At 41.4% G+C, this 6,658-nt stretch overlaps 1 protein-coding gene and 1 long non-coding RNA gene across 2 annotated transcripts in view; both read right to left on the bottom strand.

The window, feature by feature from the left end:
* LOC106806231 (39S ribosomal protein L32, mitochondrial-like) overlaps positions 1-6,658 on the bottom strand; it is a 14,589-nt gene that overhangs the window by 6,547 nt on the left and 1,384 nt on the right. The gene's annotated exons all lie outside the window — the stretch shown is intronic.
* On the bottom strand, positions 1,586-4,004 carry LOC106806232. Its single transcript, XR_001393517.1, has 2 exons — positions 3,958-4,004; positions 1,586-2,293 (listed from the first exon to the last, which is right to left on the bottom strand). It is a non-coding gene; the product is annotated as an uncharacterized LOC106806232 (long non-coding RNA).

Raw genomic sequence — 6,658 nt, forward strand, 5'->3', positions numbered from 1 at the left:
GCAAATAGTCGGTTTCACTTTCCATACCGATACAGAAAATACAGAACGTCACGGAGGTCGGAAGCACGGAGCGCTTGAACCTAGAATGCAACGCCTCACCATAACTTAGGTATAAATAAGCAGTTGCTCCCATTTACATCACCATGGGATTGGAATTCTCCTCAGGAATTTACTATAATTCTCTGGGTAAAGTGTGTGGTACCAAATTGTATCTTCTATCTTGTATCTTAGCACCCTCTCTTGTATTTCACAAGGCACTCGAATCTACGAGTGCAAGGAATTGCAAGTAGTTATATTTGACGTGCTATGCATAGATACCAGAATGGAGGCAGTTGTTGTGTATTTCTGCCAGTGTTTGTAGGTCTCGAGGCCGCGTCTTGGCCTCGAGACCCGCGGCCTCGAGACCGTTTTCCTTGGTTCGTCTGCAGTCTTGGCCTCGGAGTGCAATGACTCAGGGACTCGGACTCGACTCAAGCCCTCCAGACTCGAGGACTCGGGTTGAGGCCGGCTCGAGGCCACTACATACATAGTCACAAACTCGTACATATCTGTAACACGCAGTTTACAAGAATTTTAACAACTAAAACACGCCTAGGTTTTCTAGAGCCACACGGGGCTAATCTGTACGTCTTTCAATTCTTGTAAGACTGGTCTAATCTTGTGTGTAACGTTTCATGGCTCCTCTAATTAAGATTTCTTGTTGTCCCTTTGCGTTATTCAGATATGCTTTAGCAAAGTGCTGGTGTTACTATGTATGTTGTCAACTTTCGTGCCGTTATCTCCCGCGTATTTATTAGTCTACCACGTCTTTGTTCGCCCCTTCAACCCGCAACACTTCGAACGGTTACTAGGCCTACCTAGTCTGTGCGTGTCGATTTGGGGGGGCTTGATCCGAGTCCTTTCACCCAAAAGAGGTCCCCGGAAGTCCATTTGCACTCCCGAGGCCAAGACTGAGACGGAGACCAAGGAAAACGGCTGTGTCCGCATTATCTCATTTATAAAACACAAATGGCATCCCGCTTTACTTGGACACGTTGTGTTCTCATCGACTCGTGGTCTCCCCTGTGTTTTTCGGTCTGACTATCCACCTTTCGGAGGCCAGTCTCGACGGCCAAGACGCAGGCCCTCGAGACCTACAACACCTGGCAGAAATAACAAAAACAACTGCCTCTTCGATTCTTCGACCGAGGTATCTATGCCTAATGGCCAACACTGTTTAAATGTTATTTTTATTCCCCACCTTACTTTCCCTCCGTCTTAATGTTTCGCTTTTTTTCTCTCCTGTATGTTTTTCCCGGGGTTTTTATATATAAATATAACAGATTTTGTTATTTTAACATTATATATGCATACATTATTCGGAAATGAAATATATTTACCAAGAGAAATATCGTTTCAAAATTAAAGAATATCTCTGTGCTTTGCACACAATATTCTGGTTGGTTCTTCTTTATCTTTTTGTTTGTTTTAGATACGATTTTTATTTTGCTATTTTAACATGATATATGCCTGGATTAGTTGGAAATGAAATATATTTACCAAGAGAAACACCATTTTAAAATAATGAAAATTTCTACGCTCTGGCTAGTTCCTCTTTTTAGATTGGAGTTTAATGTTTCAATTAATGAGATATTTCTCAGATGCCACATTTTCTCAACAGCAAGTGTTGCAACTGTCCCACAATTTTTGCTGTTATTAAATTGCACAAATTTTAATTATGCAGTATATAATACAAAATATTAGTATAGACACAACTAGATATATAGAAAACTAGATATATTTAGTTGTTTTCGAACAGTAATAGACACCCACTAGAGGTATATTTATTACAACATGCCACAAAGAACCATATATGCATGATGCCATGAATTGGAGTTTTTCATTCGGACTGTCAGTATCATTTCTAGTTTTCATAGTTACAAATAACAAGAACATTCCTACTTCACTCATGTATTACAAGCAATTCCCAACAACGGAATTACTGCTCAGTCGTACTACTCAGTTTAAATTCCAACTATCACATTAACTAGGCCACTGCAGATGGTCTTAGCATCAAAGATTCAACACTAATAAATGCTCATGGAACACAATGGATTGGATGAGCATTCTGCGCAAGACATCTCATCTTAGATGTCACATGCTATCTGCGACGCGACACCTAGAAATCTAAGATGATGTGTGTGACTTAATTAAGAGATTATTGTGCCACCAGCTTGGACGTTTCTTTGGAAGTTCCACAATTCTTTTCCCTTCATAGTAGTGTTTGTCTTTCTCCAACTCTTCACCCTCGTACCTAAAAGAGGCAAAAGGCATCTATGATACTAACGCTCATAAGGTCTATGTCTCCCTGGGTACTGCAGGAACGTACCCTGGTAACTATCTGATATGGTTAGGGTTAGGGTTAGGGTTAGGAAGTAGGCGACTCCCTATAGACTCGTTAGTGGAGTAGGCGAGGTACGGTAGGCGAGGTAGATAGTTACCAGGGTACGTTCCGGCAGTACCCACAGAGACATAGACTCTCTCAGCGATACTGCCAGCTAACATCAGAGTAGCTAGACATATAAGCATGTGCAAGATATTCAGTGCTTGAAATAAGAAAAAAAATCAGGTTGTCCGCAACAATTTCTGGTTATCCCAAAAAATATCCCCAAATCTCCTATTTTCTATCACATAATAATAATGGTCAGAAAACACCCAAAAACATACTGTAGGAGCGATATCTTTAAACTTATTTTATTTCAACCTGTAAACTTAATACTTTGCATGAATCAGGACGGTCATGGGGAGACCAATGAGAAGCCGTGAAACAACACTAGCTATCCATGGATGCAATGCAGGCCGATCGATAGCCAAAATAAATTCAATTCGCGGTCAGAAAAATATAAATAAAGTGCATTTTTGGTCACATTTTTCTTGGTTGTCCACCGGACAATGTCTCAGACTGGTAATAGGTTGTCCGGCGCAAATTCTGGTTGTCTCGGACAACCGGACAACGCTTATTTCGAGCACTGATATTGATAGCTCAGTTCAGTAGCAACATCACATGTGAATGAGTGTATAAAAATTCAGGGAGCATGACACGACACAACCTGTTTCTTTAGCACCCAAAACCGAATGACATGGTCCCTTATAATAGATCTATGAGGGAGAGTTACTCTGTCACCAAATTTGCCAAACTATAGGTTCAACCACAGAGTGCAGGGAAAGGCACTATTAAAAAATGCATTTTACCTTATCACTAGAAATTAAAATACAGTCATCATCAGTAATGACCTCATGCTCACTGCACCACCTCGCCATGAAATAAAATATGTCAAATCTGCATGCCGAGAAACGACATTCAGATATGCACTTAGCACATGTGGCATGCAATTTCTCATTATGACTAGGGCTGTAACGATCCACCGAAATCGAATCGGATCGAGATTCTCTTCCCTCGATCCGATCCTCGATATTTTTCCCCGTATTTTCGATTCACTTTTTTCCTCCAAAGGATGGCGGCACTACGCCTATATATCTGGGAGTGTTACCAGACACATATACATCACTGCGTGAGTAATGGGCAATTTTATATGCTCTGGTGTTATTGACTCACCAATGTTACTCAGCGACTGCGGCAGTTGTTATTAGACTTATATATACTCTCTAGACTCTTAGTTTTTATTCACCATTTAGTATCAGTTGGCCAATTTCGGGAATAATTTAGTTATTGGCCGCAAAATTAATAAAAATATAAAAAAATAAAGATAACATTCAATTATTTTGGTGACATCGAGATCGAGAAGCAATCGAATCGAAGCAGGCTAATATCGAGATCCGGGCAGTCAAATCGAGAGGCTTGTGTTCGTTTCAGCCCTATTATAGACCAATAGCTTTGAATCTGAGGTACCTCTTCTTCTTTCTCTAGGTTTGAAGACTCATCCAAAAGCAAGCGCGTATGTGCAACCACTACTCTACAATACGTTGACATCTTATCCGAGTGTTTCCGACTTCTGTCTTCCCATTTCTCTATTCTGCATTGCACCATGATCACCTTCGTCTTGCTTGTACTTTGGGCCATAACAGTTACCGTATAATACATATATTATATTGCGTGATGCCACATGTGAATGGAGTGTAATCATCCACACTTCTACAAGTCACCATATGTACTTACTGGATGGCACAAGCACTGCCCCTTGCACACGTTTGCACGACATTGTCCGCTAAATATAAAGTCTCATGATGTGGTTTTGGGAATTACTATCAGGAGCTAACACGTGAGTTGGATACACCACCATTATTATACAACCCACGCCGTTGATGGCTATTGTATTTTCTTACCGCATTGTATGCATTACGTCCTAAAGCTAGTAAACTGGCCGGAGCAAATTTCTACATTACCACAAAGTCGTTTTAGCCGTGGTGGGTAATGCCCACAATATGGAGGGCATTGTGACCAGTATTCATGTCGTGAGTTGATCAGTTTCTGATAATCCATTCGTCTTGTCATTCGTCTCTCGAGCAGATTGTCTATTTTTGTGGCCCACAGCCATAGAAGAAGCCATCACCAACAAGCGCCGCTCTTAATAATGATGTCTGCTTATCTATAGAGTCCAGTCTTGTATGGCGTCTGCTTGGATCGCGTGGGGATGTGTGTCGTCTGACGTATCAGACGATGTGGCGAAAAACTCACCAATCCCTTTAATAACATGTAAACAGTTTTATGGCGTAGTAGATATAAACAGTATATAAAACACAACGCGTTGAGTTCAACTACATGTCTCAACAAAGTCAGCTTTTTATCTGCCTCAGGGTATATAGCATGCGTAGCTTTTGATATGTATCGGCATAAGCTTCTATTTTCTTTAGAAATTATAGCAAAAGTAAATTTCTGAGTCTAGCTACAGCCCAAAAATAGTCTTATAATCTCGGGAATATATATTCTAATATGAAAAGTGGAGCACAGGTGTTGCCTGTAATAGTCCCCCACATACACGTTTGTGTGTGTAAGTTGGCTGATTTAGAGGACACTTCTCAAAATGCTACTGCATTGGTAATACGTTAGCTAAATCAATGCACAACCAAGAGAGTGGCAAGCGAATATAACCTACTCTGTTGGGTTGCACATTTTGAATCTAGAAATGTGCTGTGCCGTATTTATGAGAAGCGAGTGTTAAAGGTTTATGTATTTGAATATGATAAATACATGATCATTTTTCATTTACTAGGCTTATGAATATGTCACTTTTACTTATTATATGTCACTAGAGTGCAATACTGCTAATAGTAGTGAATGTATTATTAGAAGCGACAGGGCTTTAGAAAGGTTTCACCAATAAAATTGATGGTTAAATAACATGAAATGAATGTAACTAACAACGTATTAATGTTTATGTTTTCTTCTATCAACAAACTAATCCACTTGCATGCCATTCAATGCTCCTCTGCAACATAGCAATTGCAAGCACGAACACCCTGGTGCAAATATTACAGGTAAGAATTAGGAGTGTGGGAAAGCACGAGTGCTAAATTCACACAATGCAAATGTCGTTTCACTTTCATACCATCACAGAAAAAATACAGAACGTCACGGAGGTCGGAAGCACGGAGCCCGACTTGAACCTAGAATGCACACGCCTCACCATAATTAGCGTATAAATAAGCAGCTTGCTCCCATTTCATTCAACCATGGGATTCGGAATTCTCTCAGGAATTTACTATAATTCTCTGGGTAAAGTCGTGTCGGTACCAAATTGTATCTTCTACTCTTGTTCTTGCTACCCTCTCTTGTATACACAAGGGCACCGAATCTACAGGTGCGGAGGAATTGGCAAGCTACTTATATTTTAACTGTGCCTTATGCCATAGATACCTAGGATGGAGGCCAGTTGTTGTTGTATTTCCTGCCAGTGTTGTAGGTCTCGAGGCCCGCGTCTTGGCCTCGAGACCCGGGGCTCGAGACGTTTTCCTTGTCTCGTCTCAGTCTTGGCCTCGAGAGTGCATTGACTCAGACTCGGACTTCGGACATCAAGCCCTCCAGACTCGAGACTCGGGGTTGAGGCCGGCTCGAGGCCACTACATACATGAGTCCACAACACTCGTCATATCTGTAACACGCCAGTTTACAAGAATTGTTAAAACTAAAACACGCCTAGGTTTTCTAGAGCACACGGGCCTATCTTGGCTAACGTTTTCAATGCGCCTCTATTAAGAGTTCTTGTCCCTTGTTTGAATCTGCTGTCACTTCGTCCCTTTGCGCTTTTCTCTACCACGTCTTTCACCACTTCTGAAGGTAACTGCACTCTCTCATTTGTTCAACAAGCGTGTCATTCTCATAAGAACAACAAATGGATCCGTTACTTTTTGATACGTTCGTAGATGACTCGTGTCTCTGTGTTTTCGGCTGATCTGGACTATACACTTTCGTAATAGTCGACGGATGCCACTGTTTGTAAGTTTTTCCCCATTTTCCCTCTTTTTTCGATTTCTTTCCCTTTTCGGTTTTTTTTTATATTTTTTTGGATCAAAACTGCGACTCTGGACTCGAACTCGACTCGATTCGGGTGGGTGGACTCAGTACTCGGCACTCGGGACTGTCCTGTGACGCTGACTCGAACTCTGCTAGGGTGCGGAATCGACTCGAACTCGGGGGTGTCGGACTCGAATCTCCGCGTGG

The sequence above is a fragment of the Priapulus caudatus genome, unplaced genomic scaffold (genome assembly GCF_000485595.1).
Source record: "Priapulus caudatus unplaced genomic scaffold, Priapulus_caudatus-5.0.1 Scaffold149, whole genome shotgun sequence".
NCBI classification, from domain to species: domain Eukaryota; kingdom Metazoa; phylum Priapulida; class Priapulimorpha; order Priapulimorphida; family Priapulidae; genus Priapulus; species Priapulus caudatus.